A 17,250-nucleotide genomic window follows, 5' to 3' on the forward strand; every position below is an offset into this window, starting at 1 on the left:
ACGGTATATCAATGCCTTTCCTATAGTGCTGTTTCCCCATCATTCACCTTTCATTTTTATTGTCAAATAAAAATACACCCTTCACTTCCATCAACTAGTACAACTGCCATTCGTCCTGCTCTCTCTCTCTCTCTCTCTCTCTCTCTCTCTCTCTCTCTCTCTCTCTCTCTCTCTCTCTCTCTCTCTCTCTCTCTCTCTCTCTCTCTCTCTCTCTCTCTCTCTCTCAGACATACAGTGCAGAGATTAGTGAGTGTTTGCATGGAGGTAGTGGTATCATATACTGTATATTTCCAATATGCTATATAGCCATACTCCTTAACTACAGACCTCTCTGTTATAAATTCTAGGGAAGGCCAATCCCTGCCCGTTTTTTCAATCCCAGGATACAGGATTGAAAAACCTCTCAATCCTGGGATTCTCAGGATCCCGGGATTGAGTTGGCCAACTAAAATATTATTTATTCATGGCCATGCAGCACAGGCCCACAGGTAGAAAATAAAACTCATTTTTCCTGTGGGCCTGTGCTGGGCCATGAATATTATTTTATACCTGTGGTTTTATGTTAGGACTCAGCTGAGGCCCCAGACACCACAGGTATAAAATAAATAACATTCATGGCCCAGCACAGGCCCGCCACTCCAGCAACACAACACAGATAACAATGGCCCACCATTGCACCCAACAAGCCCCCCCCATCGCCCGAATAAAATAAATAATACTAATTAATACTCACCCAGGCCTCCACTCCTTTCCTCAAAGATAAGCAGCAGGATTAAGCAGGGCACAGACAACAGGCAGTGGCCCTGTCTCATTGGGCACTGGGACAGGGCTGGCTGGTGTGGCACTGGTTTGCAGCAGCAAGGTTTCCTACTTCTCCTGAGTCCTGTACCAAACTCCCGCAGCCTGCTTTTATGAGCAGTGGCACTCAGAGTCATTATAGTATTGCTGCTCAGATCAACTGTGGTGACTGAGTGAACAGTAGCATGCCAGTCCACCTCCGCTTAATTTAAGATTGCTGGTGGGTGCAACTGAAGGGGTGGGCTGGTGTGGGGCTGCAGTTTAGGTATAGGCTGCCGGGGGGGGATTAGTGTCAAGCGGCATGGGGGGTAGGGTTAGGTATCCCAGGGGAGGGTTAGGGTTAGGCTATGAGAGAGGGAGGGTTAGGTTTAGGCTGTGGGAAGGGGGGTTAGGCGCCTCTGGGGAGGGTTAGGTTTAGGCTGCAGGGGGAGGGAAGTAGGAGGGTTAGGGTCAGGCTTTAGGAAAGGTGGGGTAGGGAGGATAGAGATTAGGGGTAAGTATACTTACCAACTCGATGTTGGAATCCTGAGCGTCTGGATGTCGATGTCAGTATTCTGACTGCCATACTCCTTTACCACTGACCTCTCTGTTATAGATTCCCTACCATCAATATCTGTATGCTCCACTTGTTATACATACTCCTTTACCACAGACCTCTCTGTTATAGATTCCCTACCATCAATATCTGTATGCTCCACTTGTTATACATACTCCTTTACCACAGACCTCTGTTATATATTCCCTACCATCAATATCTGTATGCTCCACTTGTTATACATACTCCTTTACCACAGACCTCTGTTATATATTCCCTACCATCAATATCTGTATGCTCCACTTGTTATACATACTACTTTACCACAGACCTCTCTGTTATAGATTCCCTACCAATATCTGTATGCTCCACTTGTTATACATACTCCTTTACCACTGACCTCTCTGTTATAGATTCCCTACCATCAATATCTGTATGCTCCACTTGTTATACATACTCCTTTACCACTGACCTCTCTGTTATAGATTCCCTACCATCAATATCTGTATGCTCCACTTGTTATACATACTCCTTTACCACAGACCTCTGTTATATATTCCCTACCATCAATATCTGTATGCTCCACTTGTTATACATACTCCTTTACCACAGACCTCTGTTATATATTCCCTACCATCAATATCTGTATGCTCCACTTGTTATACATACTACTTTACCACAGACCTCTCTGTTATAGATTCCCTACCAATATCTGTATGCTCCACTTGTTATACATACTCCTTTACCACTGACCTCTCTGTTATAGATTCCCTACCATCAATATCTGTATGCTCCACTTGTTATACATACTCCTTTACCACTGACCTCTCTGTTATAGATTCCCTACCATCAATATCTGTATGCTCCACTTGTTATACATACTCCTTTACCACTGACCTCTCTGTTATAGATTCCCTACCATCAATATCTGTATGCTCCACTTGTTATACATACTCCTTTACCACTGACCTCTCTGTTATAAATCCCCTACCATCAATATCTGTATGCTCCACTTGTTATACATACTCCTTTACCACTGACCTCTCTGTTATAGATTCCCTACCATCAATATCTGTATGCTCCACTTGTTATACATACTCCTTTACCACAGACCTCTGTTATAGAATCCCTACCATCAATATCTGTATGCTCCACTTGCTATATGTTCTCCTTTACCACAGACCTCTGTTATAGAATCCCTACCAATATCTGTATGCTCCACTTGCTATATGTTCTCCTTTACCACTGACCTGTTATAGAATCCCTACCATCAATAGCGGTATGCTCCACTTGCTATATGTTCTCCTTTACCACTGACCTGTTATAGAATCCCTACCATCAATAGCGGTATGCTCCACTTGCAAACTATCTTTTTTCTGTTGATCTAGTATTATCTCTGGTAAAACTGTATGACCTTCTCCAGACAAATGGTCATAGTGGTCCTCACTTATTGACGGATTCTAAGTCGCATACAAACCGTCTGTAGTTGTCAACTGCTGCGGAATCCTGATTAATCTACTTCATGCTTATGCAGGAATCCATAGGGCTAAGCGGAAAGCTGTGCAGCCCATAGATTTTCTGCCAGCCACAGCAACCATCCTTATGATTACTATAGGCACTTACACCAGCCCAATGCTAGGTGCAAGAGATCCATCAGACACAGGCTCTGTATACACCATTCAGAATCGCGCAGCACATTACATATACACCTATGACACTCCCACAAAACAGGATGGATCCGTGTGCTGGGTCTGCCACTGCCCTGTTGCCACCCCGAAACACCTAATGTCACAGAGATAGTTTTGGCCAAGTTCTGTCACCCTCTGAATAGGACAGGCACAGACATACACAAAATGCCTCCGTTCACATCTGTGCATGCGCTATATGCAGAAACTGGCCATATGCAACAGTACACACAGATCTGACTCAGAATCAGGACCTTATAGTGCTCACTTACTGCTTGTCCCTGTATCTTACCTCTCCTATGTAACATATCTTGCAGGTATACCTTAGCAACAAGAAAGGAGTATGGATTTTACAACGTCTGGGCAAAGGAGGATTGCCATATGATTTGCTATTGCTGCGCCGTTTCAGCAATATGATCGATAACCTGATGCCTCCGGCTGTGTCTCGATGGATGACAAAGAGATTCATGAATGAACGATTTAACCATGAATTGTACAACATAGAACCTGAGGGGTAACTTGAAATCTGAGTAATTAATTCTTCCTGCAGACATTTTAAAATAACAATCTTAAGTTATCATTTCTATCAGGCTGCTGTTGTTACAGGATATATAGTAGTCTTTCATAAAAGGGAGAAGTGTACAAGGACATAGCGTTCCGAGCAGGGATCCGAGTCCGGCTCAGGTTTTCTTGTCTGAATCGGTTCCCAAAATGAGGCAAAACGCCATCTTCCCGATGTCGGATTCTCGTGGGTTTTGGATTCTATAAAGGTCCCATCTGGTGATCGTGTCATCTTCACTCTGGTGAACGGATATGTCCGTGCTGTGTCTAGGGGTGCTGTGTTGTCCATCCAGGGATGCTGCCCTGCTGTCCATCAAGATGCTGGTGCTGCTGTGTCCAACCAGGTGTGCTGCTGTGTTGTCCATCAAGGGGCTGTGGCTGCTGTGACTGACAAGGGGTGCTGCTGTGTCGTCCATCAAGGGGCTGGGGCTACAGTGTCCAATGAAGTGTGCTGCTGTGTTGTCCAGCAAGGGGCTGGGACTGCTGCATCTGACCAAAGGTGCTCTGTCCATGCTGTTTCTGTCCATACAGGGGCTGCTGTGTCCATCCAGGGGTGCTCTGTCAACCTAGGAGTGCTCTGCAACGGTGTAAAAAAAATACATATAATTCAAATTTTATATATATATATATATATATATATATATATATATATATATATTTATTTTCGCGCTAGACCCCAGTGTACTCTACTATTATTTTTTCTGTGACACTGCAGTTCAGACCACAGTGTATAATCATACACTTATTGTGACATTGTAGGTGTCCACAGTGATACTTTGTTGTACATAAAGAGGTGCTGTGTTGTCCATCAAGGGGCTGCTGTGTCCATCCAGGGGTGCTCTGTCAATCTAGGGGTGCTTTGCCCCAGTGTAAACAAAATAAAAGCTAAAAATATAATAAAAAAAATATATGTTTATACAATTTCCAAAGGACCGGCACTCACATAATTGTAGCAGCTTGACCCGGTGCCAGCATAACAAAGAATTATTAGCTTCACCCAGGATGCGGCACTCAGGGCACGATGTTCATGGATAGACAACACAAACCATGTTTACATCAACGTTTCAGTTTTTTATAAACTGTTTTCAATATATATATATATACACACACACACACACACACACACACACACACACACACACACACACACACACACACACACATACACACACACATACACACACACACATATATATATATATATATATATATATATATATATAATTATTATTTTTGTGTGTGCTATGCCCTGGTGTACTATACTATTATTTTTCTATGACACTGCCGGGCAGGCCACATTGTATAATCATACAGATATTGGGGAAAAAGACAAAAAAGCCACCTCTTACGTGCAGAATTATTTCTACCCAAATCTGGACAACAATTGTCAAACCATCTGTACCACTTGTAAAGCAAGAGTAAGTAGAAATAGGGACCTTAAGCATCTAGGAACCTCCTCCCTGTTACATCACTTGCAGCGCATTCAAAAGTTTTAGCCAAATTCAGAAACTTTGGCTGAAGACGTAACAATCAGTCCAGCGTCACCTAGTTCCCTTCTCTCTGTTAGAGCCAAGTGCCTGCAATCTCCACCATCAACACCTTCATCATCAAACATCCTCAATCATGATCGGAAGTTACAATGTTTGCTTTAAAATGGAAAAAGAAAACTGGTATTACAGTGCACAGGAATTGGAAACAAGTAATTAATTGAAACACATATAAATCAATGAATCTCAGCTACCGGACGCTTTTCAGAGCTTCACAACAGACACATTCATAAAAACATATACAATGTATCAAAATTTCTTTCTGGCAGTGAGTCTCCCAGCTTGGAAACAGTTTCTAATGGGTTCACTTAACTCATTGGAGTAAAATGCAGACAATGGGGGTAATTCTGAGTTGATCGCAGCAGCAAGTTTGTTAGCAATTGGGCAAAACCATGTGCACTGCAGGGGGGGGGGGAGCAGATATAACATTTGCAGAGAGAGTTAGACTTGGGTGGGTTATTTCATTTCTGTACATAAATACTGACTGCTTTATTTTTACACTGCAATTTAGATTTCAGTTTGAACACACCACACCCAAATCTAACTCTCTGCACATGTTATATCTGTCCCCCCTGCAGTGCACATGGTTTTGCCCAACTGCTAACAAATTTGCTGCTGCGATCAACTCAGAATTAGGCCCAATGGGGTATATTTACTAAGGTCCCGATTTTGACCGAGATGCCGTTTTTTCATCAAAGTGTCATCTCGGTAATTTACTAAGCAATAATCACGGCAGTGATGAGGGCATTCGTAATATTTTGGAAGTCCTAGGAAAAAATCACGAATCAATACACCATCGGTCAAATACGCCTGCAATTTGCTAGAAATCGGGAATTTACTAAAAAGTGCAAAACACAAACACTGCCGACAATAGCCAAACACTGCCGTGATAAAATACAAATCGTGAAAAAGTGCTAAAAAAAAACAGACCTGCTTTTTTATCCCGTGTTTGTATAGGCATGCACGGATCCATGAGATCCGTGCATGTTTTTCAGTGGGAAGGGGGGGGAAATGTTCTAAATTTTCGGGGGGAAAATTGCGTGGGGTCCCCCCTCCTAAGGCAAACCAGCCTCGGGCTCTTTGAGCCGATCCTGGTTGCAGAAATATGGGGAAAAAATGGACAGGGGTTCCCCCATATTTAAGCAACCAGCATCGGGCTCTGCGCCTGGTCCTGGTTCCAAAAATACGCGGGGACAAAAAGAGTAGGGGTCCCCCGTATTTTTGAAACCAGCACCGGGCTCCACTAGCTGGACAGATAATGCCACAGCCGGGGGTCACTTTTATACAGTGCCTTGCAGCCATGGCATCAAATATCCAACTAGTCACCCCTGGCCGGGGTACCCTGGGGGAGTGGGGACCCCTTCAATCAAGGGGTCCCCCCCCAGCCACCCAAGGGCCAGGGGTGAAGCCCGAGGCTGTCCCCCCCCATCCAATGGGCTGCGGATGGGGGGCTGATAGCCTTTGTTGATAGTTATGAATATTGTTTTTAGTAGCAGTACTACAAGTCCCAGCAAGCCTCCCCCGCAAGCTGGTACTTGGAGAACCACAAGTACCAGCATGCGGCAGAAAAACTTGGCCGCTGGTACCTGTAGAACTACTACTAAAAAAATACCCCAAAAATGACAAGACACACACACCTTGAAAGTAAAGTTTTAATACATCCATCCATCCACACAAACATATACACATACTTACCTTATGTTCACACGCAGGTCGGTCCTCTTGTCCAGTAGAATCCATGGGGTACCTGTTGAAAAAATTATACTCACAAAATCCAGTGTAGATCGGTCCTCTTCAAATCCATTTGTAATCCACGTACTTGAGAAAATAAAAAAACGGAGTCCCGACCACGAACTGAAAGGGGCCCCATGTTTTCACATGGGACCCCTTTCCCCGAATGCCAGAAACCCACTCTGACTTCTGTCTAAGTGGGTTTCTTCAGCCAATCAGGGAGCGCCACGTTGTAGCACCCTCCTGATCGGCTGTGTGCTCCTGTACTGACTGACAGGCAGCACACGGCAGTGTTACAATGTAGCGCCTATGCGCTCCATTGTAACCAATGGTGGGAACTTTCTGCTCAGCGGTTGACCGAAAGTGACCTCACCGCTGAGCAGAAAGTTCCCACCATTGGTTACAATGTAGCGCATAGGCGCTACATTGTAACACTGCCGTGTGCCGCCTGTCAGTCAGTACAGGAGCACACAGCCGATCAGGAGGGTGCTACAACGTGGCGCTCCCTGATTGGCTGAAGAAACCCACTTAGACAGAAGTCAGAGTGGGTTTCTGGCATTCAGGGAAAGGGGTCCCATGTGAAAACATGGGGCCCCTTTCAGTTCGTGGTCGGGACTCCGTTTTTTTATTTTCTCAAATACGTGGATTACAAATGGATTTGAAGAGGACCGATCTACACTGGATTTTGTGAGTATAATTTTTTCAACAGGTACCCCATGGATTCTACTGGACAAGAGGACCGACCTGCGTGTGAACATAAGGTAAGTATGTGTATATGTTTGTGTGGATGGATGGATGTATTAAAACTTTACTTTCAAGGTGTGTGTGTCTTGTCATTTTTGGGGTATTTTTTTAGTAGTAGTTCTACAGGTACCAGCGGCCAAGTTTTTCTGCCGCATGCTGGTACTTGTGGTTCTCCAAGTACCAGCTTGCGGGGGAGGCTTGCTGGGTCTTGTAGTACTGCTACTAAAAACAATATTCATAACTATCAACAAAGGCTATCAGCCCCCCATCCGCAGCCCATTGGATTGGGGGGACAGCCTCGGGCTTCACCCCTGGCCCTTGGGTGGCTGGGGGGGGGACCCCTTGATTGAAGGGGTCCCCACTCCCCCAGGGTACCCCGGCCAGGGGTGACTAGTTGGATATTTGATGCCACGGCCGCAAGGCACTGTATAAAAGTGACCCCCGGCTGTGGCATTATCTGTCCAGCTAGTGGAGCCCGGTGCTGGTTTTAAAAATACGGGGGACCCCTACGCTTTTTGTCCCCCGTATTTTTGGAACCAGGACCAGGCGCAGAGCCCGATGCTGGTTGCTTAAATATGGGGGAACCCCTGTCCATTTTTTTCCCATATTTCTGCAACCAGGATCGGCTCAAAGAGCCCGAGGCTGGTTTGCCTTAGGAGGGGGGACCCCACGCAATTTTTTAAAAACATTTAAACTTTATTTTTTTTTTAAACAAAGTGCACAATGAAGCCCAGCACGGATCTCTCAGATCCGGCCGAGATTCATTGTATTAAAGTCGGCAGTGTTTTACAAGTCACTCACGTAAAACACTGCCTAAAAAAACGAATGACATCGACATCGGAAAACCTGAAAATGCAGAATACGGCAGCTTAGTAAATTAGTCGTAATCAATTAAAAAAGTTGCATATTTACACTTTCGATGTCATTCGTGATTGAACTTTGACCTCAAACGGGATAACACGAATCTTAGTAAATTTACCCCAATGTGTCAATTTAGTATCAAGTTAGTACAGTTGATGAGAATTCTGTGCTATTCCTACATGCTGGCCAAAGAACATTAAAATGAATTTGCAAATCCTCTAGATAAGTAGAATCAACTGTATAAAAAACATAAACTATCTGTTTTGTCTGGACAGACGGTTAATTAACCACTTGCCTGGCATCATAGGTGTGCACAGCTTATTTTATTATGGGGTGCACTGCCTTTTGGATATGTCTAGCACTATTTTACATGCAGTAAAATCACATGGCTTAATCGAATTTCTCCGTAGTTCCTAATAATACAAGTAGATATAATACACCCCAAAGAAATAAAACATAAGGGTGCGACCACTGGCCGGTACTGACTGTCCGCTATGGCATAACCCTGAGACCTAGCTGTTGCTGCACCCTATTGCTGCTTACTCTTCCCCAACCTATCCCTGACCCAGTGGCAGAACTAGAGAGTGGTGGGTCTAGGTGCACATTACGCCACATGGTGTGAGACAAAATTTACAATCCGCTGCCCAGTATGAGCCAAAATTCACATTACACCACACAGCATGAGCCAAAATTCACATTATGCCACACTGTATGAGGCAAAATTAATATTACGCAACACAATATGAGCCAAATTTCACATTATGCCACACAATATGAGCCAAAATTCACATTATGCCACACGGTATGAGCCAAAATTCACATTATGCCGCATGGTTTGAGCCAAAATTCACATTATGCTGCATGGTATGAGCCAAAATTCAAATTACACCACACAATATTAGCCAAATTTCACATTACGCCACACGGTAGGAGTCAAAATTCACATTACACCCCACAATATGAGCCAAATTTTACATTACACCACACAATATGAGCCAAATTTCACATTACACCACATGGTATAAGCCAAATTTCACATTATGCCACATGGTATGAGCCAAAATTCACATTATGCCATAACGTATGAGTCAAAATTCACATTACGCCACATGGTATGAGCCAAAATTCACATTACGCCACACAGTATGAGTCAAAATTTGCATTACATTGCATGGTATGAGTGGAAATTCACATTATGCAACACAATATGAGCCAAATTTCACATTATGCCACACAATATGAGACAAAATTCACATTACACCACACAGCATGAGACAAAATTCACATTACGCCACACGGAATGAGCCAAAATTTACATTACGCCGCATGGTATGAGCCAAAATTCACATTATGCTGCATGGTATGAGGCAAAATTCACATTACGCCACGTGGTATGAGCCAAAATTCAAATTACACCACACAATATTAGCCAAATTTCACATTACGCCACACGGTATGAGTCAAAATTCACATTACACCCCACAATATGAGCCAAATTTTACATTACACCACACAATATGAGCCAAATTTCACATTACACCACATGGCATAAGCCAAAATTCACATTATGCCACATGGTATGAGCCAAAATTCACATTATGCCATATAGTATGAGCTAAAATTCACATTATGCCACACGGTATGAGACAAAATTTACAGTCTGCTGCACAGTATGAGCCAAAATTCACATTGCGCCGCACGGTATGAGCCAAAATTCACATTCGCCACACTGTATGAGACAAAATTCACATTGCACAATACAATATGAGCCAAATTTCACATTATGCCACACAATATGAGCCAAAATTCACATTACGCCACACAGTATGAGCCAAAACTCACATTACGCCACACAGTATGAGCCAAAATTCACATTATGCTGCATGGTATGAGCCAAAGTTCACATCATGCCACATGGTATGAGACAAAATTCACATTACACCACACAATGTTAGCCAAATTTCACATTACGCCACACGGTATGAGCCAAAATTCACATTATGCCACACAATATGAGCCAAATTTTACATTACACCACACAATATGAGCCAAATTTCACATTACCCCACACGGTATAAGCAAAAATTCACATTATGCCACATGGTATGAGCCAAAATTCACATTATGCCATAAGGTATGAGTCAAAATTCACATTACGCCACATGGTATGAGCCAAAATTCACATTACGCCAAACAGTATGAGTCAAAATTTGCATTACATTGCATGGTATGAGTGGAAATTCACATTATGCAACACAATATGAGCCAAATTTCACATTATGCCACACAATATGAGACAAAATTCACATTATGCCACATGGTATGAGCCAAAATTCACATTACGCCGCATGGTATGAGCCAAAATTCACATTATGCCGCATGGTATGAGCAAAGATTCACATTACGCCATATGGTATGAGACAAAATTCACATTACACCACACAATATTAGCCAAATTTCACATTACGCAACATGGTATGAGCCAAAGTTCATATTATGCCACACAATATGAGCCAAAGTTTACATTACGCCACATGGTATAAGCCAAAATTCACATTATGCCACACAGTATGAGCTAAAATTCACATTAGGCCACATGGTATGAGCCAAAATTCACATTATGCCACACAGTATGAGTCAAAATTCACATTACGCCACATGGTATGAGCCAAAATTCACATTACGCCACACAGTATGAGTCAAATTTTGCATTACATCACATGGTATGAGTGGAAATTCACATTACGCCACACAGTATGAGCCATATTCACATTATTATGAGCCTCCCCCTGGCGTATCTCAGCCAAAACGTATGAGCTTTACATCACCCTTGCATCTCTTAGCCACACCATAATCTCCTCCCTGCGTTGCCTCTCATCATCATCATCATTTCACCCAGTGGAGGATTGCTGTGTGGATATCACCGGTGTGGGTATTTCGAGATCCAGTAAGTACAGTCTTAATGCATTTCCCTGTCTCCTTCCGGCATCAGGGGCTTCATCATCTGATCAATGCTCAGCATCGGTACACTGTAATTTTTCCACTGACAGTCCCCCTGAGATGACTGTGCATTAAAAGATATAAGCCCCAGTAGCAGCAGGATGACAATTTGCAGCAGGATAGTGTGGAGAGTGGTGAGAACACCTTTTTTTAACCATCTGGCCAGACAAAACAGATAGTTTATGTTTTTTATACAGCGGATTCTACTTATCTAGAGGATTTGCAAATTAATTTTAATAGACTTTTGCCTGCATATAGGAACAGCACAGAATCCTCATCAACTGTACTAACTTGATACTAAATTGACATATTGTCTGCATTTTACTCCAATGAGTTAAGTGGACCCATTAGAAACGGTTTCCAAGCTGGGAGAAATTTTGATACATTGTATATGTTTTTATGAATGGGTCTGTTGCAAATCTCTGAAAACCGGCCGGTAGCTGAGATTCATTGATTTATATGTGTTTTAATAAATTACTTGTTTCCAATTCCTGTGCACTGTAATACCAGTTTTCTTTTTCCATTTTTGTCCAAACTAATCGGGAGAATAGCCCTATATTACAGGCTGCACAGAAATTAATGTGGGAAAGCGCTTGGTCAATTCTTTTTTCTATATAGGTTTGCTATAAAAGTAGCTAGAAAATAGCAAAAACCATTATACAATATTTAGAAATGATAGTACTTTCTTAGATCTCTACTGTACACAATGGTGTAACTATAGAGGTAGCAGGAGATACAGCTGCTATGGGGTCTGTTGGCTTGTGCGGGGGGGCAAACGCAATCCCACTGCACCCTCTAAAAAATATTTTGTCTTCATTTTTTTTTTTTGCCGCATCGGGTTTGGGGCCCAGCAGTCTACTTACTAATAAGAAGGTGGAGCCACTTGTTCTACAGAATCCAAAAGAGTGGCTTTGCCTGAGGTTGTGGCGGCGGGACAGCATGGCCAATGAACGCACACTGATTTCGTTTATACAGTGACATTTCCGCTAGTCACACACCGCTGGCACCACTACTGCAATCACAGCCACGCTTACAGTTTCACTAGAAAAAGTGGATTTGCCTCCGTCCACCCTACCAATAAGTACACTGCTGGGCCCCAAACCCGCCATGGCAGCAGAAAGTAAAAATACAAAAATAATAAAATAATAATAATACATTTTAGAGGGTGCAATGGGATTGCCTTCGGGACCCTCTCAAGCCTCCAAGTCCCATAACAGCTGCCTCACCTTGTATAGTTAGAGGGTATGGCCATGTCTGTCCATCTATGACCCCTTTCATATGTCTGTCTATGACCCCTCTCATACATCTGTCTATGCCCCCTCCTGTCCGTCCACTTGTCCGTCTATGCCCCCATATGGTTGTGCTCTATCCTTCCATTTGCCTGTGTATGTCCCTTCCTGTTCATACTGTAACATGAATATGTTTTATATCTTTTATAAATATTAATTATTCATTTGTATATTTATGTATATGTATGAATTGTAATGAAAATAGTATATGTATATTTGTTGTGGTGCAGAAATAGAGAAATAGCCGCGTGCTGGTAATGTAGGGAGGCCGTGTGCAATGAGGGACCGCGCGCCGGTAACTTAGGGGAGCCGTGTGTAGAAGGGAGACCGCGCGCCGGTATAGAGAGTAGAGCCTTGTGCAAAGGGGGACCCGCGCGGCCGGTAAGAGAGCGTATAAAAGACGCTCTCAGCCGCCCGACAGCAGTATGCTGATCCATCTTGCAGTGTTGGCACCTAGTTCTCTCCGGCGCTGCTAAGAGCTGTAACGCTGTAAACATTACAGCAGCAGCCGGAGAGCTCCTGGGGTAGCGCAGCCAGTCAAGGAAGTCTCTGGGTGCTGGGAGACGGAGCGGCTGGGATTACGAGGCAGGAGGCAGGAGAAGCGCTAAGGTTGCCTGCCTGTCCTCGGATCCCTAGGCTGCTGTTCCGCTCCAGAGTGCGGCTGCCGTAGCACCCTTGCTCCCGCAGACGGCTGTAAACATAACTGCGGGTAGCAGGAGTCAGAAGGCGGCGGCAACATAGAGGGAGCTCCGGCATCTCTCACCCCTGGCAGCAGTGCAACAAGAAAGGAGGAAAGGAGGTGGCCCCTTATACCCTCACAGTTCAGTAAAGGGGCCATTCCATTGCTGAGACTCCAGACAAAGGGAAGTGGCGCTTGCAAGCTGAGCCAATAAGAGAGTCGGGGAAGAAAGTGACAGCACCGCTGATACGCCAATGATCGTGGAGGTGTAAGTGAACTATTAACCCCTGCACATATTAAGTGTTAGAGGCTGCCCCACTGAGATGAGAGACATTTAGCTTCACGCATACTGTATGTTTAGACTGTATTAGTCCAGAGGAAATCCTTATTGCACACTAACGTTAACCCTTTAAAGGACTGAGAACTGAAAATATACATACAGTAAGGGGTATAATAATAAGGATGTAAGCAGTTAAAGTACATATGACTGGCAATAGACTTTATTCCTTCTAAAAGTGAGAGACTATAAAGGCTTGTGACTTCCTTGCTATTTGGAGTTTCTGAAGTATATTAAAAGAGACTGAAATAATTTGGGGACTCAAGAACTTGTGGCATTAATGAGCCTCTGCTTAATTACACTAATAACCTGCAAGTGTAATTATTATTTATAGCCTGCACTACAATAGTTATAAGAACAAAGGAAGTGCTGGACATAACAGTCTGTTAAATAGAGTGGTACCTCCTGTCATTTAATAAAATGGATATTATAATAGTATATATTTATATACACCGAGGTAATGAAATAGAATATACTCATGAGCAGGAGGAGTGAATATTTAAGTCATTCAAGTTTATATGCAACTAATCCTTTAATATATTGGAATTGGAGCATTATTTATGCAAGGATGCAACTATTCAACTGAACAAGCCTTTATAATACTTATGAGAGACTATTTCTGGCAGGAGTTGCAGTGTTATTACTAGAGATGAGCGGGTTCGGTTTCTTTGAATCCGAACCCGCACGAACTTCACTTTTTTTTTCACGGGTCCGAGCGACTCGGATCTTCCCGCCTTGCTCGGTTAACCCGAGCGCGCCCGAACGTCATCATGACGCTGTCGGATTCTCGCGAGACTCGGATTCTATATAAGGAGCCGCGCGTCGCCGCCATTTTCACACGTGCATTGAGATTGATAAGGAGAGGACGTGGCTGGCGTCCTCTCCATTTAGATTAGATTTAGAAGAGAGAGAGAGAGAGAGAGATTGCTGTGATACTGTAGATTAGAAGAGAGTGCAGACAGAGTTTAGTGACTGACGACCACAGTGACCAGTGACCACCAGAGACAGTGCAGTTGTTTGTTTTATTTAATATATCCGTTCTCTGCCTGAAAAAAACGATACACAGTCACACAGTGACTCAGTCTGTGTGCACTGCTCAGCCCAGTGTGCTGCACATCAATGTATTGTATATAAAGCTTATAATTGTGGGGGAGACTGGGGAGCACTGCAGGTTGTTATAGCAGGAGCCAGGAGTACATGATAAATAATATTATATTAAAATTAAACAGTGCACACTTTTGCTGCAGGAGTGCCACTGCCAGTGTGACTAGTGGTGACCAGTGCCTGACCACCAGTATATTAGTAGTATTGTATACTATCTCTTTATCAACCAGTCTATATTAGCAGCAGACACAGTACAGTGCGGTAGTTCACGGCTGTGGCTACCTCTGTGTCGGCACTCGGCAGGCAGTCCGTCCATCCATAATTGTATTATAATATATACCACCTAACCGTGGTTTTTTTTTCATTCTTTATACCGTCGTCATACTAGTTGTTACGAGTATACTACTATCTCTTTATCAACCAGTGTACAGTGCGGTAGTTCACGGCTGTGGCTACCTCTGTGTCGGCACTCGGCAGGCAGTCCGTCCAACCATAATTGTATTATATACCACCTAACCGTGGTTTTTTTTTCATTCTTTATACCGTCGTCATACTAGTTGTTACGAGTATACTACTATCTCTTTATCAACCAGTGTACAGTGCGGTAGTTCACGGCTGTGGCTACCTCTGTGTCGGCACTCGGCAGGCAGTCCGTCCATCCATAATTGTATTATAATATATACCACCTAACCGTGGTTTTTTTTTCATTCTTTATACCGTCGTCATACTAGTTGTTACGAGTATACTACTATCTCTTTATCAACCAGTGTACAGTGCGGTAGTTCACGGCTGTGGCTACCTCTGTGTCGGCACTCGGCAGGCAGTCCGTCCATCCATAATTGTATTATAATATATACCACCTAACCGTGGTTTTTTTTTCATTCTTTATACCGTCGTCATACTAGTTGTTACGAGTATACTACTATCTCTTTATCAACCAGTGTACAGTGCGGTAGTTCACGGCTGTGGCTACCTCTGTGTCGGCACTCGGCAGGCAGTCCGTCCATCCATAATTGTATTATAATATATACCACCTAACCGTGTTTTTTTTTTCATTCTTTATACCGTCGTCATACTAGTTGTTACGAGTATACTACTATCTCTTTATCAACCAGTGTACAGTGCGGTAGTTCACGGCTGTGGCTACCTCTGTGTCGGCACTCGGCAGGCAGTCCGTCCATCCATAATTGTATTATATACCACCTAACCGTGGTTTTTTTATACCACCTAACCGTGGCAGTCCGTCCATAATTGTATACTAGTATCCAATCCATCCATCTCCATTGTTTACCTGAGGTGCCTTTTAGTTCTGCCTATAAAATATGGAGAACAAAAAAGTTGAGGTTCCAAAATTAGGGAAAGATCAAGATCCACTTCCACCTCGTGCTGAAGCTGCTGCCACTAGTCATGGCCGAGACGATGAAATGCCAGCAACGTCGTCTGCCAAGGCCGATGCCCAATGTCATAGTACAGAGCATGTCAAATCCAAAACACCAAATATCAGAAAAAAAAGGACTCCAAAACCTAAAATAAAATTGTCGGAGGAGAAGCGTAAACTTGCCAATATGCCATTTACCACACGGAGTGGCAAGGAACGGCTGAGGCCCTGGCCTATGTTCATGCCTAGTGGTTCAGCTTCACATGAGGATGGAAGCACTCAGCCTCTCGCTAGAAAACTGAAAAGACTCAAGCTGGCAAAAGCACCGCAAAGAACTGTGCGTTCTTTGAAATCCCAAATCCACAAGGAGAGTCCAATTGTGTCGGTTGCGATGCCTGACCTTCCCAACACTGGACGTGAAGAGCATGCGCCTTCCACCATTTGCACGCCCCCTGCAAGTGCTGGAAGGAGCACCCGCAGTCCAGTTCCTGATAGTCAGATTGAAGATGTCAGTGTTGAAGTACACCAGGATGAGGAGGATATGGGTGTTGCTGGCGCTGGGGAGGAAATTGACCAGGAGGATTCTGATGGTGAAGTGGTTTGTTTAAGTCAGGCACCCGGGGAGACACCTGTTGTCCGTGGGAGGAATATGGCCGTTGACATGCCAGGTGAAAATACCAAAAAAATCAGCTCTTCGGTGTGGAGGTATTTCACCAGAAATGCGGACAACAGGTGTCAAGCCGTGTGTTCCCTTTGTCAAGCTGTAATAAGTAGGGGTAAGGACGTTAACCACCTCGGAACATCCTCCCTTATACGTCACCTGCAGCGCATTCATAATAAGTCAGTGACAAGTTCAAAAACTTTGGGTGACAGCGGAAGCAGTCCACTGACCAGTAAATCCCTTCCTCTTGTAACCAAGCTCACGCAAACCACCCCACCAACTCCCTCAGTGTCAATTTCCTCCTTCCCCAGGAATGCCAATAGTCCTGCAGGCCATGTCA

The 17,250-nt window shown here is 43.7% G+C and overlaps 1 pseudogene; it reads left to right on the top strand.

Annotated features, from left to right (window-relative positions):
- LOC134957823 (dimethylaniline monooxygenase [N-oxide-forming] 2-like) overlaps positions 1–17,250 on the top strand; it is a 65,474-nt pseudogene that overhangs the window by 11,419 nt on the left and 36,805 nt on the right.

This window comes from Pseudophryne corroboree, chromosome 9 (genome assembly GCF_028390025.1).
Source record: "Pseudophryne corroboree isolate aPseCor3 chromosome 9, aPseCor3.hap2, whole genome shotgun sequence".
Taxonomy (NCBI): Eukaryota; Metazoa; Chordata; class Amphibia; order Anura; family Myobatrachidae; genus Pseudophryne; species Pseudophryne corroboree.